Source organism: Cygnus olor, chromosome 2 (genome assembly GCF_009769625.2).
Source record: "Cygnus olor isolate bCygOlo1 chromosome 2, bCygOlo1.pri.v2, whole genome shotgun sequence".
NCBI lineage: Eukaryota > Metazoa > Chordata > Aves > Anseriformes > Anatidae > Cygnus > Cygnus olor.
Window position 1 is genome coordinate 45838696 of NC_049170.1, and position 15875 is coordinate 45854570.

At 43.5% G+C, this 15875-nt stretch overlaps 1 protein-coding gene across 3 annotated transcripts in view; it reads right to left on the reverse strand.

Annotated features, from left to right (window-relative positions):
- The window catches only part of CPNE4 (copine 4), a 244816-nt gene extending 229888 nt beyond the window's left edge, over positions 1 to 14928 (reverse strand). Inside the window, exon 1 of one of the 3 annotated variants that reach the window (XM_040548436.1) lies at positions 14756 to 14928. The gene's annotated coding sequence lies outside the window, so the exon portion shown is untranslated. Of the gene's footprint in view, positions 1 to 14505; positions 14719 to 14755 lie in introns of those variants that run through there. The other 2 variants (XM_040548438.1, XM_040548435.1) reach the window with 2 other exon arrangements.
- Between the last annotated feature and the right edge of the window lie 947 nt (positions 14929 to 15875).

Genomic DNA, 15875 nt, shown 5'->3' on the forward strand with positions numbered 1-15875 from the left:
CAGGAATAAGAGCAGAAAAAACAGAGTTGCCACCGTCCCTGAGAGCTTGTAATATCCTGTGCAATAGCAATACTGCTTGGAGTTTCCAAGCAAGCTGAATTAGGCAGAGGGAGAGTTGACACGAATGTTCATTAGGAAAAAATATACAAAAAAAACCTCCAACACCTAGAGTTTCAGTCCGTCCGTCACTCCAAGTGGCAGATTCATGATTTCCACCCCTCTTGCTAAGCGCTTTCAACTAAAAACTGAGCAGAAATTTACAGCACAGAGTTGTTGCCAGCCCCTTCCTTTTGTCCAAATGATGTTGGTCCTGGATGGGAAAGGGGGAGGTTCAAATCCTTCCTCTACCCAAGAGGATTCAAAGGCTTTCCTCTCTCCTTCCCAACCTTAGTGCTAGCAGCCCAGCACATGGTGCTGTCTTGGCCTTTCCCACAAATGGTGTGCTCCTGTGGGTAACATCCAATGCAACACGGAGCCAGGCTGAAGCCTGAGGCACGGTGCCTCCTTTCCCCACCATGGCTGGTTGAGTAGGGAAACCAGACGGAATTCTCGCATCTGCTGGCCTAGCTCCAAAGCAAGTGTTTCACAGGAAAAAAAAAAAAAAGTTTCAGTCTACCCACAGGAATTGCTCTGACCACTGGCCTGTACACCAAATGACCAGGGACCCCCGTGTTCTGCTGCCAGGAAAACTACTTCAGATGAAATCAGAATATTTTGTCTTGATTTCATTTGACCCTTCCAAATTCTTACTAATGTGAAAACCAAGTTAGGTGAAGATTTGTGTCAGAACAATCCAAACAAGCATTTGAGGTTATTTGGCTCACTGGCCAAACAACCAAATAAAACACATTATTTGCCGTACTCTGCAAGTAAACATAAATGTTTTCTGACACATGAAAGCCAGAAAGCAAATCTGCTTCAATCCAGGTCAATGGATTAGAAGTACAACTCTATAATTAGAAAAATAAGAGTTATTATATAACTCTGAAATAATTAGAAGTATTTTTTTTTCAACTGTTTCAATCTGAATATTGTTACGGAGAAGACGGACCACAAAAACCTTAAATTCTCTTTTAAAATACACTAGCAGTAAGAGCTTAGTAGAACTAAGGACTAGACATTAAATGAGTGTTTAAAAAGAGATCTTTTTTTTATCTCTGATAATAAAATAATGCTCAGTTGAAAATCTTTATAAATCATTCCCTTAAATAGAACACAAAACCCTCTTTTTCAGATGTCTACATTTAATTTCAGGACAGAAAAAAGTGGAGACCAAGAAAGCTAACAAGAAACCAAGATGACAATACAAACAACATATAATATTAAACTGTGTCATACTGTGGCTTGGTTTTTGTGGTTTTTTATTATTTTATTTTTTGTTTTCTACTTAGCTCAGTTTTTTTTCACACCTTATGAGTAAAACTTCTATAACTTCCATTTTTGATGAAGGCAAATGAAATAGACTCACAAAACTGGGCCCTGCAAATGCTGTAATTCTGCTGCAATCCTGTTGGGTAAGGAAACTGTTCTTCAAAGAAATAACAAGAAGCCAGTAGAGTTCACTGGTTACAAAATAAATGAATATACATTTTATCCTAGATCACTCAGCAGGTGCAAAGTCACAACCTAACTAATATTTTGGAATCAAATCCCCAAATACTTCATGATAAACTCCTAGAGAAACAATATAATAGAAAGTACTGTTTTCTGTCTCACTTTCCATTTTCAAAGCATTCCACTCACATCAAATACCTAAACCTCACACCTTGCAAGTAAGAACTTAAGAACAAAAGCCTCTTAATATCTTTGCCTCCGATTTTTTGTTCATGAGAGATATTATGAAGACATGGAGCAGGCTAATGCTAAAAACCAAAGGACTTGGACAAGCTGGAGAAGTGAGCCCAGATGAACCCAATGAGATTCAACAAGGCCAAGTGCAAGGTGCTGTACCTATGTCAGGACAAGCCCAGACATGAGGACAGACTGGGAGAAGAACTCATCGAGAGCAGCCCTGCAGAGAAGGACTTGGGGGTTCTGGTGGACAAAAAGCTTGACACGAGCCAGCAGTGTGTGCTTGCAGCCCCGAAGGCCAACTCGTTCTGGGCTGCATCAGCAGAGGGGTGGCCAGCAGGGGAGGGAGGGGATTGTCCCCCTCTGCTCTGCCCTTGTGAAGCCCCACCTGGAGTGCTGCGTCCGGTCTGGGGCCCCCAGCACAAGGATGTGAGCTGTTAGAACCGGTCCAGAGGAAGGCCACAAAGATGATCAGAGGGCTGGAGCACCTCTCCTATGAAGAAAGGCTGAGAGCGCTGGGGATGTTCAGCCTGGAGGAGAGAAAGCTCTGGGGTGACCTTACTGTAGCTTTTCAATACTTAAAGGGGGCTTATAAAAAAAAAGACAGGGAGCAACTTTTTGCTTGGGCAGTTCATGACAGGAGAAGGGAGATTGGTTTTAAACTAAAAGAGGGGAGATTAGATTAGATGTTAGGAGGAAATTCTTCACTCAAAGGGTGGTGAGACACTGGAACAGGTCACCCAAAGAAACTGTAGATGTCCCATCCCTAGAGGTGTCCAAACCAGGTTGGATTAGGCCCTCAGCAACCTGATGTAGTGGGTGGCATCCCTGCCCATGGCAGAGAGGTTGAAACTTTATGATAGTTAAGGTCCCTCCCTTCCAGCCCAAGACATTCTATGATTCTACAATACTATGTTTTAAAACAGGAATGTGCAGCCTCCTTAGTCCAAAAGCCTCACACCAGCATCCTCACACAGCTTCAAAGCATCTACCCAAGAGTTAAAGAGAAACCCCAGAGATCATTCAATAAAAAAGGGATGAGAGCAGCTCTCATGAATCACACCTAGATAACACAAGGGATTTTACTGTGGGAGCTGCCACAAGGAGCTCTTTTAAACACACGGGCAGGTGAGAAGGTATTAACAGACAATTTGGGTAGGACTCCCTGCAAGAAACTCAACAGATCCATCTCCACCCCTACCAACACCTTCCTGCCCTTCTGCTGCTCATGGGTACCAGCAGCCGACATCCTGGTAAGCCACTCTCCTTGGTGGAGCATTATGAACCAAACAAGTCAAATGCAACTCCCTCGCTCTTTACAAGGCTCACAAGAGATTTTATGCTGATCGCTAATGCAAGACATTTTCCACAGAGGTCAGCTTCTGAGTTTTCCTCCAAACACATAGCTATTATGAACATTTAACACCAATCTTTTGATTAAACAGAAGCCTTTAACTGTATACTAATTTTCCTACCCTTCAACGCATGAGTGACTTGAACTTTAACTTATTTTCCAACTTCAGTCCCACTGGGTGGTTTCCATCTGCTTACAGTATCCATACTCAGTGAAATAAAAACAAAACAAAAACACACGCACACACCCCACAAAATCCACACTGTAAAAGTTCTTTACTATCAAGGCCAGGGATAGGTCACATCAGAATTAGCTAACGGAAACTGAATTTGTGGTCTGTTATATCCTCACTAAACCAAAACCACAGTCAATAAGAGATTATGTTCAGCTGGAGCTTCTTGGCAACAGCTGTATGAAAAATGCTAGGGCTACTCTCTCCTTCATTTCCCATATCTTTCAGAAACCACTGGGCACTGCTGCTTTCACAGGTCTCACACATGCTGCTGGCAACTCACACGGTGGTACTTTGTGAGCATTTCTAAAGTGCAGCTCGTATTTTGTAGTGGAGTTACAGAGATAAGCTACAAAGCAAGTCACTCGCTGTATCCATCTTCCCTGACTCTTTCAGGCTGCAGGAGAAGTGGACCATTTCAGACTGATCAAACCCTCAATATCGTCTCTGTGCTATTTCGTTCAACTGCAATTTAGCCTCTGGTCACATATCTAAAAGTCAACCCTTTTAAAAAAATTAGTATCTGACAAGTCAGGAATGGTTAGTGGGAAACGGATACAACATCTTGAAAGAATTATTCACCCACTAAATGGGTTGTTAAACATAACTACTTCCACAATAAAACACTACCAAGACGTAAGTGCAAATAAGCAAATTAAATTTGGTTACTTACTAAAGAGGGTGATTATACAGCAACTGTTTGCCCACAGTAAAATGCATTATATCTAGGAAGGTAATAAAATTCAAGTCATGTAAAAATACGCTTTTTTTTTAATTATGTCCTACCATGCCTACAAAACACTTTTGGCTTCATTATTATCACTTGTCAGAGACGTGTTTCATCTTATAGTTAGTACAGGCCAGGTTTAGAATTTCTTAACAATACATAGGCAGTATTTATCTAAGAAAACTAGCAGAAAGACATATCATTAAGAGAAGGCCAGATATAACTTAACAGGACAGGAAACTATACGTTAATATCACAAGTAACAAGATGCAGAAATTAAACATTTGTTTAAGGCAGGAAACAAATATCTTCACTGTGAAACTAGTTTCTACTAACACTGGTTAAACTGTTTTAACTTTGGTTCAAACCAAAGTGATTTCCATTGCAGACAAGAATAGATACTTTTACAAGTTCTCCCGGCCAACTCTGCTGAGAATCACTGCCAACCTTCAAATACACCCCTTTGACCAATTAACACCAAAACATTTTAAGGACAATTTTTTTTTTTTGAGTTAAAAATGTTATTACTAATCTAAATTACTAAAAAATTACTAAATTACTAAAAAACCTAAATCACTAAAAAACCACATGGTTTCCAATATTCTTCACTTCTTTGTTTATTTTAAACAAACAAAGTAAAACTAACTCAGGCAGCAAATTCAACATATAACTGGGTGAACACTTGGAAAGAATGCTGCTAGAAGAAATTGCAGTTCAACGTAAGAACCACCACAATTTGTTGTTTCGCTACAGCAGGAAGCAAAGATCATAGATGGATGGAAGAAAAGCCTTCTTCTGCACCAGACACTGATAAAAATAGGGATTTTGCAAAGTATTCAGTCCTGTGATCCATTCAGTTGTTGTTGCCAAAAACAAAACTAGTTGGAAGCTGTCCTGTAACTGCTGCAATTTCATTACTCTCAGAATAAATACTTCACTAGAGGAAAAATCCCACGCCACACATAACCACTCTGGTGCATAAAATAATCCTTAGCAACCCAATTACTTACATTTTATTGCAGATATTAGAAGATGACTGATGTGTCAGGCCAGCCACCTTGATAACACCTGATGAATGCTTATGCCACCAAGTCTGCAGCTTTAAGTGGCATCTCTCAGATGAAGATAGCACACACTCTATCCCTGTTCATAAGCAGCATGGGAAGTCACTCACATCACACTTTACGTAACTCTAACACCAGAAGAGGGGTGGATTTTTCCAAAGATGTAAAGCTAATATCTGTGCATAATAGCAAGCTATATAGGGCTGCTTCGGTTGTCTCTCTCTCTCTATATGTATATAAATACTTTTCTCTAGCTAAACTAGAACAGCAAAAAGAGCAAGATCAATAACTGGCTTACAAATTAGTAACATTACCTGATGCACTCCATCATAAATCTTAGGTCACAGAAAAAAAACAAAAAACAGACTACTCCCACAATATTAACTCTTGCTATGTTATATCAGAAATATGTTGGCTTCCCTCACATGCTGCATGGAGACCAACAATTTCTTTAAGCAAGTTTTGCCATCTGTGTGGAAAGGATCAAGCATAACTCAGTCATTTTTCTGGACAAGTTTATAAAAATCACAAAGGATGCAACTGAAATATCAATTGCCCCCAAAACTGAAGAAACTGTAACCCAAAAACCCATGGCAGACAATTCCTGTTCTGAAAACTTCCAGATAATGGAAATCACTTTCTTCAGAATTTTTTTTTCCAGTTACACTACTGCACAAGTGAGAATTTTTTCCTAGTGTTTCACCTGATTTTTCACTGCAGATAACAAACTTTCAAAATCTGTAAATTTACAAATACAAAAAGAAGTCACGCTCTCTTTCTTTCCTGACATCCAAGACACGACTGGTGAAGGCAATATAAGCTCTGCATTTCACAACAGCCAGAATTTTACCCACTGTTTCTTTGTTAAAACCTACTTGTAATTTCTGATCTTTGTACCCCCTTATCTTATCCTTATCTTTAAGTATCTTATCCTCTCTTTTTAAAACCTGTTCTTATTTTCCCTTCTCTTCAATTTTACCTACTGGACTGCCCCCTCCATTGTTCCTTTACATCCTTTGTCAACATTTTAAGCCTCACCTTCCTCTATCCTCTATTTCTTTCAAAGGGTTTTTTTTTTTGTTTTTTTTTTTTTTGTTTGTTTGTTTGTTTGTTTTTTGTTTTTCAGTTTTTCCTACCACAGGCAATCTGTATCAGCCCCAGGCCAAGAACCAATTATAAACCACATGTGTGTCAAATATATACAAAAACACACTGATGAGTAAGAGTCCAGCACAGGGTAGGCTCAACTTGCATAGTTCTCCTGCAGAAATCCAGTTATTTCAAAAGTAGATCAAATAACCTTGCAGTTACTATTCACTGTGTGTCTTCCTAAGGGAATCAGCACAGTATAGCTTATCCTGATTTCACACCTCAGCTTTGTGTGAATCTTCCTCCTAGGGGTTCAGCTGTCTGTGCTCCAAGGCTTAGTTTTGACGCAGCAAAACTGCATAACCTTGGATGAAACTTCTAAGGAAACTGCCAGCTTGCAAGAAAGCAGTGTGACAATACTTAGACTAGAGCCACGATAGATAAGAACAGTAAATTTGCAGCCACGAATAAGAACCTTAAGACAATGGTAGTGGTTAGCAGTTCAAGAACTCAAGTGGAAGGAGAAAAAAAAAAAAACACAGAAGCTAGCAAGTGAGTAACACTGAAAATGAGCCCAATCAAGAAGCAATAGAAGCCAACCTTCCCCAGTATTGACAACTGCCGGGCCAGCAAAGCCTCACCAGATGCCTTACCTATGGGTGGTATGTTAATGTTTTGCCTGGTAGCTCAGTAGTCCCAGTTACCTACCACACATCTCAATCAATCAATAACTAGCTTAAAGTTGCACATGTCCTGCTTTCATAGTCTTTTTACACACACTGAACGGTGAACAAAGCGACCAAATGGAGAGCGTTACAGCTAACTGCAGTAGCTTTCTCCCATGAGGCTGGTTGACAGGGTCTGAAAGAGCGACAAGCATTCAAGAGTCTTTCTGCTGCTGACCAAGTGCACAGAATACTTCTTAAAATTCTACTGTTACACATGCACTGACAAAATAAGAAAGTCTTTGATCATATCAAGTCCCCATGAACTGGATGCTTTGTATTCCAGTTTCTGCGCATGAAGATAGTCTTTTTTCATCAGTCCACGGAAGACGTTTAAGAATCATCTAAAGACCACTTCCCTAACAGAATTCTCCTTGCAGTCAGTGTTATCCAATGTTGTAGTTACATTTATTTTTCATACTGACTGGATTTGTTATTTGGTCTTTTTTAGGTTGTCCTGGTTTCAGGTAGGACAGAGTTAATTTTCCTCCTAGTAGCTGGCAGGGTGCTATGTTTTGGATTAGAATGAGAAGAGCGCTGATAACATGCTGATGTTTTAATTGTTGTAGAGCAGTGCTTACACCAAGCCAAGGACTTTTCAGCTTCTCGCTCTGTCCTGCTAGCGAGCAGGCTAGGGATGCAGCAGGAGCTGGGAGGGGACAGACCCAGGACAGCTGACCCGAACTGGCCAAAGGGGTATTCCATACCATCTGACGTCATGCTGAACAATATATAGGGGTGGCTAGCCGGGGTGGAGGGGGTGGCCGGCTGCTCAGGGATAGGCTGGGCATCGGTCAACGGGTGGTGAGCAATTGCATTGTGCATCACTTATTTCGTACACATTATTACTATTAATACTATTATTATTATTATTATTTTCCCTGTCTTAATAAACTGTCTTTATCTCAACTCACAGGCTTCACTTTCCCGTTTCTCTCCCCCATCCCGGAGAGGGAGGGGGGAGGGTGAGCGAACGGCTGTGTGGTGTTTGGCTGCCAGCCGGGCTAAACCACAACATAGGTCTACTTTGTGGTATCTCTTCTGCAGGTTCATAGTTGAGCACAGTCCACCTATAAACAAGACTGAAAATTCCACCCCAATAAAAAGGATTTCCTTGTATAATCAGACAATGTCATGTCACCCCTTCTTGGCCTTTATAACATTACAGACGTGAGACAATATTGAATTCAATACTAAGGTATAATCTCATAAAAACACTTGTTTAAACATTTTCCCACACCTTTTTGTGTACGCTGTTATAAATCAGCCATTCATTACATCTTCATACAAATGATGATTTAGTCTCTTGTTTTCTACATCTGACATTTTATATGCATGTTGTAACTACAGTTCAACAAGCATTTATTTTGAAGCATCATATCTTAGCCCCTCAACAGAGAGGGGCACAAGGTATCTGAGATTGTGAAGAAAAAGTGATTTCCAAAGTTCACCACCTCCCCCAGTTCTGACTATTCTATAGTCCTATGGCACAATTATTTCTTCTGGAAGATAATATTGTGTTTGATATGAAGAGGAAGGGCTGATGCTGCCATTTTTCCTGTAAATTGCATGAGATCTTTTATATCAAATCAGAACTGAAAAAAAAAAAGAATACTTATGTCACAGTGAGAAGCAAAATTAAAATTAGTCAAGCAGCAGCTGATCCGGCTGAAAAGACAAAAGGTCTTTTCCTAAATTCAGAGAACATTACACATGCCTCAGAAGTTTCTGCTTGCTCATTCTATGCTTGGCTATGGCCAGCTCTCACTTGGACCCAACGCTTACGTAATATTGTATTTTATGCAACTGCAAAATAACCTAAAATCAAGCTGTAGCATGGCAAACCTTCTATTTCTTCCAGGTAACAGAAGCTGAGCCTCAGCCCAGACCATTAATACAAGCTTAAAAGACTGAAAGCCTTTACAAGTTGGAAAAAAGCCCATACCCATGCACTTTCCAAGCCTGCAACCCCTCACAGGGAACTGGACATTAATTAAACCACCCTGGCAGAGAGGCTAGTCCTATTTCCTGTTTCTCTTGCTCTTCTCCTCTTTTTCATCTATATGCTAGTTCCATATAAATATTATCATATTTTATATATATATATATATATATATACACACACTATTACTGAACAAACATTTTATATTATATACATATATATAATATGAATATATATTTCCCCATTTCTTTCATCACTATGCAAAGCTGAGCCTATCTGGCCAAATGTCATTTTAAATCTTTCTCAGTAAAACTTAATGATCCCATAAAACTTTCACTATAAATTAACAGCCAAGTAAAAGCATCTGTTTCTATCTGTTACCAAGACTGATGTACAAAGACAACATTTGCACCAGGAGTATACAAACGATGCGCAACTCCATCAGCTGGCAAATGCAATGGTAACTGCAGCAGTTTTTTCACAGCAATTAGCATAAGACCAAATAAGAAACAGCTGTCTACATTATTTAGCATCCTGCTAGCTGTGGGTTATTCATTTGTCCACATTGCCAAGGATTTTAATGGCATCAACATCAGTGCCAATCACTCACCTCCTTCACCTAACTGTACAGATACTCTTTTACTGCAGATTTTTCCCAAGATATTGTTTATTCAACAATCCAATTACGCATGTATCAAAATATCCAGATGCTTATTGACAGAATCTTTCCAGATAGCAACTAACATACTAACAACCCTATTACTTGATATTACTCTGAGCCACAGGGACAGATCTTCCTGAAGAATACAATATTCAGCCTCTGGACAAAATACTTCAGGGATTTTTTTTCCTCTTGCAAACAGAAGACCAAACAAATGAGAAATTAATCTCAAGCATCACCCATGTTAAAGGTGCACCCCACAGCCAAACAACTGGCTTTTACCACCTGTGAGAAGGGTGCCCTGCCCTCTCCAGATGCATAGTGAATTTCTGTCTCACTGCCTGACAACTAATGACAATCCAACTAACATTTAGTGATTAATTCACAGTAAATAATGCACTGGAGGAAATTATAGCAGGCAGTAGATGAGGAAAGTATGGATTAATTGCACAGGTATTGTGCCAGAAAATTCCACAGCTCACAGTCTTTTCCACTAAGAAAACTTTTTTTTTTTTGCTTATACTATATCTGTTTTCTACCTGTCCAGTGTTCAGCTAAACTGAATCTTATTCCACGCTACTGCAACTCTCCATAACAGCCACTCACAACCTTTGCTGATCTATGAATGACACTCATTAGAGAGCTAAATGCTGTAGGTATTCCCCCTGAATCAACCTGAAGAATGTGCCTCTACTGAGGATAAATGAGAAATCAAAGGGCCCCAAAGATGCTCAGAGGTCTGGAGCACCTCTGCTATGGAGAAAGGCTGAGAGAGCTGGGAATGTTCAGCCTGGAGAAGAGAAAGCTCCAGGGAGACCTCGTTGTGACCTTTCAATACTTAAAGGGGGCTTATTTTTCACTGTAAGGGTAGTGAGGCACTGGAACAGGTTGCCCAGAGAAGCTGTGGATGCCCCAACCCTGGACGTGTTCAAGGCCAGGTTGGATGGGGCCCTGGGCAACCTGGTCTAGAGGGTGGCATCCCTGCCTATGGCAGTGGGTTGGAGTTCGATGATCATTAAGGTCCACTCCAACCCAAGCCATTCCACGAAAGTCACAAAGGGAGCTACAGCCTGGAGTCACTGCTCTTGCCACAAACAGTCCATTCGGCCAGCGGTCCTTTAGCACTCCATCCTGAGGTGCTTCTTGCCCTCCTTTTTCCCAAAGAAGCAGGCAGACCTTTTGTTTCCAACTTTGACGGGCTTGGGCTGGGAAGGTAGGAAAGGCTGGTGGTAAGAAGAAGAGCTCAGAAAAGGGAAAAACAAACTAAGGGATGGACACCAGCCAGAAGGGGAAAGTGGTGCCGGCTAGACAAGCCCCTATGAGACCCGGCGGCAGGACACAAACAGCTGCAGAAGCAGCACTCGCCTTGCCCTACACCTCTCTTCCAGCAGCTCGCCCAAAGCCGCGTTAACCGGCCTGGGTGCCGTCCACCCCCTCCCCAGAGCCCTCCCCAGCCGGGCTCGGCAGCGAACTGCCCCAGGACGGGCCTCCAAGGGGCCGATTTGGGCCGAGCCGGGCTGCACCGGGCGGCCCCGGGCGCTCCTTGCGCGCCCCCCGGCGGCTTCGCCCCGCTCCTGCGGCGCCTGGGGCCGGGAGGTTCAGCGCGGGGCGGCCGCTGGAGCGCCCCGGACAAAGGGAGAACTTCGGGGAAGGTTTTATGGCAAAGCCTAAATTGAGGCTCTGGCGACGCTGCGGTTCCGTTGTTGTCCGGCGGCGGGCACGAAGCCTCTTCGTGCGGCTCAGGTGGCCCAACAGCGTGGAAATGTGGCACGGCTGGGATCCAGCAGAGCAATCAGGCTCATCCGCCACAGTGCTAACGTGTGTTAGCATGCACTTCGCTGGCGCTCTCTCTTGTGCAGCTTTTCTAGGGCACAAATGCCACCTTCAGACTTCCCTGCTCTGCAAATCAGCGCTGCCTAAGGACACCCGCACCAGCGTGGAGAACACAGTCAAACTGCAGCTAGAAGGCGACTTTACAGCCCTCAGTGTTTGCAGGAAAAAGTGACAAGCAGAAGGACATTAACACAATTTATTTTTATTAGTTTGTGGGAGACGCAGAAACCACAACTGGCTGACTAGTGGGAGACAGCCTCGGGGTCTTTGGCTGCCCAAACCTGAGCCTACGTGGAATAAATACCCCCACTGCCAACAGCCAGCATCCACTGCTGTTGTTCACACGTGTGCAATCGCACTAGCAAAGGACACTTCAGTTCCAAGCACATACAACAGTCGGGTTGCTCAGAGCAACATGCCTTGCTCAGGTTTTCCTGTCAAGAACCTTTGTATTAAAAAAAAAAGAAAAAAAAGTTCAACTATTTAGCTACTTTTTTGACCGTGTGTTACAATTTTCAAGTACAAAAATGCAGTTACCATTTTGACAGCTATCCCAGCCCAGCTCTTTGCAGGGAATTATTCTTCCTCAAAACTTTCTGCTTGCTTAAAGTCACTTTACTGATGAAGTACACTACAGCAGATGATATTAGATTCTAGTTTGGATACTTATGCAAAGTGTTGCTTACTAATGGTTGCATCAGGAACCATAATGCTGACCACGGGGTATCTCACACTCAGACTCCCCACCCTAACAATCCATTAACAGAGTGCTGTTTCCACACTGAGGCTACCAGGTCATTTTAAAACATTCAAATAGCAAGCCTAGGAAGAGGGAAGCACCACAATAAAATACTGCTGCCCACCACATAGCACGTGCATGCAGAGACATAGAAAGCCATATAGTCAAAAAACGTTTTAACTTCAAACATTCCCAGCCAACCACTGGATGCAAGAACTAGCAATGCCTCTCTCAAAGCATAATTCAAACAATCTATAGCAACGAATGCAGACAGCGCAGGTAGGATTGCCAGTCTAGAGCTTTTACTACCTGGCTTCAACTTTTTGCTCTTTCAGGCTTCCTAAGTGACTCAGCGAGGCACTTAGTCTCTCTGCATCCATGGCACTTTCCTATCCCACCCCTGTGAAGATAAACCAGCAATTGTGATACATCACTGATGGCTGCTACATAATGCTTTCTGTAAAAGAGCCTCAGACACATAGCACCTCACCATCAGCTTGTCTGTGTATCAGGAGCTCTGAGCTTTGGCATACTGCTAAGAAGAGAGTTGGTCCACAGACTTTCTGCCAGAAGTACAAACATCAAGTTCTTATTCATAAAATTAGCTCACCATAAGTCACCTCACTGCAGAATTTTAAACTGGGGTACCTTTGAGTAGACTATCCTAGAAAAATCTCTCCCCAAAGCTCGGCTTGATAGCTCAGCTAAACAAACTATTAGTGCTCTTCACATGCTTATTAAGAATCTTTGTTGATTGTTTTATAAAAAAATAAATTATTGAATGCTTAACTTCAGTGACATTTTTTCCTCTTAAGGTTTCAGCCCAGAAGAGATCTTAAGAGTAAGTTTATGGAAAAAAAACGAGGCATGTGCTTCAGGGTATCAGGTATCCAAATCTCCAGTGTGGCCATGAGGTTAGCAATCCCCAAATGTCTATCTACAGACACTGAATTTTCACGCGTATATTCCTACCAGATGGAGGTCTGAATGTGAGAATGCCATCACTTAAGCACCAGAGCTAACAGTTACACCGGTATGCCCTACTTCAGAAACGCTACCTGTTCTTTTGTAACCAAGTCCAACTGACCCAAACATAGCAAATACACCTGCTTCAGAGGGGTTTTAAGGCTATATGAAACTTTCCAACTTGCATTTGAGCTACACACAATGCAGCACAGTGCTTCTTTCTCACTCAAAGAACCAGTCAGACTCACAACCTGAAATTCTGAGGACCCCAGAATGAACTGGAGAACTGCCATCCCAGAAGAGCTTTCTCATCCTAAAGCAGTTACAGCACAAGGAGTGCTCCCCACACTTCAGTCCGGTCCTACGTTGCTACTACTTTAAGTACAAGAAAGTTACCATTTTATTTTCCTTTCTTCCACACCCTAACAAATGCATTTTTACAGCAACACTTGCAGTTGCAGTAACAAAAAAAAAGTTCCACAAGCAACTGACGGGAGTCCCTATATCTGCTTACCGTCAGGTATTTTAGGAACACAGAAAAAACAGAACAGCAATAACTGAATAGTCAGCTCACACATGGGGAAACTGGTAACGAGCAAGCTTTTCTGTGAGCAGCTCTCTGCTTTCTGCAAGGTTTCTGCATAAATCAACAAGAAAGCAAGCTCTTTAGTGGTGAGGCTGACTGAGTACATGTGCCTGTACTCATCTTATTACAGCTAGGTCCCTGCTTCTTGACTAGGGCTTCTGAGGCACAGCTGCAACACAATCAGGGAATAAAATGTCTTCAGGATGAAAACAGTTGGCTTTACTGCCATCTAAACACACAGAGCATTTCTGAACTTCAGTATGATCAAAGATTGTTACTCATTTAGCCAACACACTTATTTTTCCTTAAGGAGGACAGGATGGCGATCCCTCTCTCTCAGACATCCCAAGTTTAAGGGGCTGGCTCCTAGAAGTGAAGCACCTGAAGTAATGTGACTTTACAGCACTTGGCTGGACCAGCAAAAAGGAGCCCCAGATGCCAAGTTACCTAACGGAGCCCAGGCTGCGTGCCTACAGCCCATTGTGTAACAAACCTCAGGACAATTTTTACGGGTCCTAATCAGGTGAAACTCCCTGCCGATTTCCACGAAGGAGCTCTAATCAATCAAAAGCAGCAAGAGCTGGAGCCGTTTTTCTGCCTTGAAACGAAAAGGTTTATTTTGAGCTGCGAGAACACGAGATTACAAGAACTCTAGAAACCCGTAACTCTCGCTTTAATGACATCAGGAATTTGTCCCGCGTTTAATCTATCAGCCACAGAAATCAACCTCACCAACGCTCCGTGTTCAGCAGAACAAGCCAAAAAAAGGAATAAAGCAGTTTCTCAAATAACCGACCTGCTCTCCGGCCGCGACCTTTAACGCGAGAACCCAAAGGCAACCTGGCACGGTCGGGAGAAGGGCGACGGCTCCCTCAGCGCCCCTGGTTCCCTCAGCTCGGGTCGCTCCCCGAAGTTGCGCGGCTGCCCCAGCGGTTTCCCACCCGCCATGTGCCGTTACCAACAGCCTCAGCGGCACAACCGACGCCAACGGGCGGCAGAGCCCCCCGCGCCCGCCAACTTCCCTCAGGGGCGCCGCCCGCCCCTACCTGCCTGCCTGCCTCGGTCCCGGCCCCGCTCCCCGTCAGCGGCTGGCGGCAGGGCAGGAGCGCTGTCCCTCCGGCGGGGCGAGCCCCATGTGAAGAGGAGCGAGGGAGCCCGGCGGCTCCACCGGTGAGGGGAGGGGATGGGCGGAGGGACGGAGGGAGGGATGGAGGAGGCGGGCGGCAGCTCCCCCCCGCTCGGAGCCGCCCCTGCCCCGGCCGAACCCGCGGCAGCGCCGCCTGGGGGTTGAGGCAGGCGCGGAGCCGCCCGGCCCCCGGAGGAGCACGGCTCTGCTTGAGGTTCTGTGAGCACAGGTGGACTTTAAGGCCATGGGGTATTTCCAGAGAGCCTCCTGATTTGAGTTAAACACGAGGTTAAACGCAGGCTGTCACATCCACATACCAGCAAGCACTGCGCCCGCAGGCCGAGGGAAGAGCAGCACCGCCTTAGTTGCTGAGGCACCCCTGGTCTCTGTGGATACCCAAACAGGGAGAAGGGAGAAAATTGCCCCCAGCAAAGTACAAAATAGTTCCTACAGTTAAAACACAGCATGGGGAGTGAGGATAGCAGGACTCACTGTTTGACTTTGCCCACCCATGGAGGCCATTCAGCTCTCCATGTACCAAGCAGCTGTGGTGATGCCAAAGCATGTTCATGTGAAAAGCCTGGCTGACTTCCCAGAAATCCTCAGATTACGCAGAGAATTGGATTTGCAGTTGTCAGTTAAACACGTGCCTACATGTTCGTGGGATAGAGCATCTTTGTGTCATGGCTCCCCATCTGTATAATCTAATTTCTCTTCCCTATCTCACAAGAATTTGATGAAGATAAATTCATAACCCTCTCCCAGGCACACATATTTGACAATGACAGAACTCCTGTAGCATATGCACCGAGAGAGAGATGCTGCAGCCGCATCCTGCCCTCCCCTGAACAGGCATAAAGATGTATGCATAGAACATTTGTGAAAGGAAGATTTCTCTAGTGATGCAAATAGTCAAGGAAAAGAAAGGACCTCAAAACAAAGACAAATCATTCTTCTGCCATGAATTTAATGTCAGATGTTTGCTGAGCTGGCAAATCCTGGAATGTTGTCCCTGAGCACTGAGAAGTGTGAAATGGAGA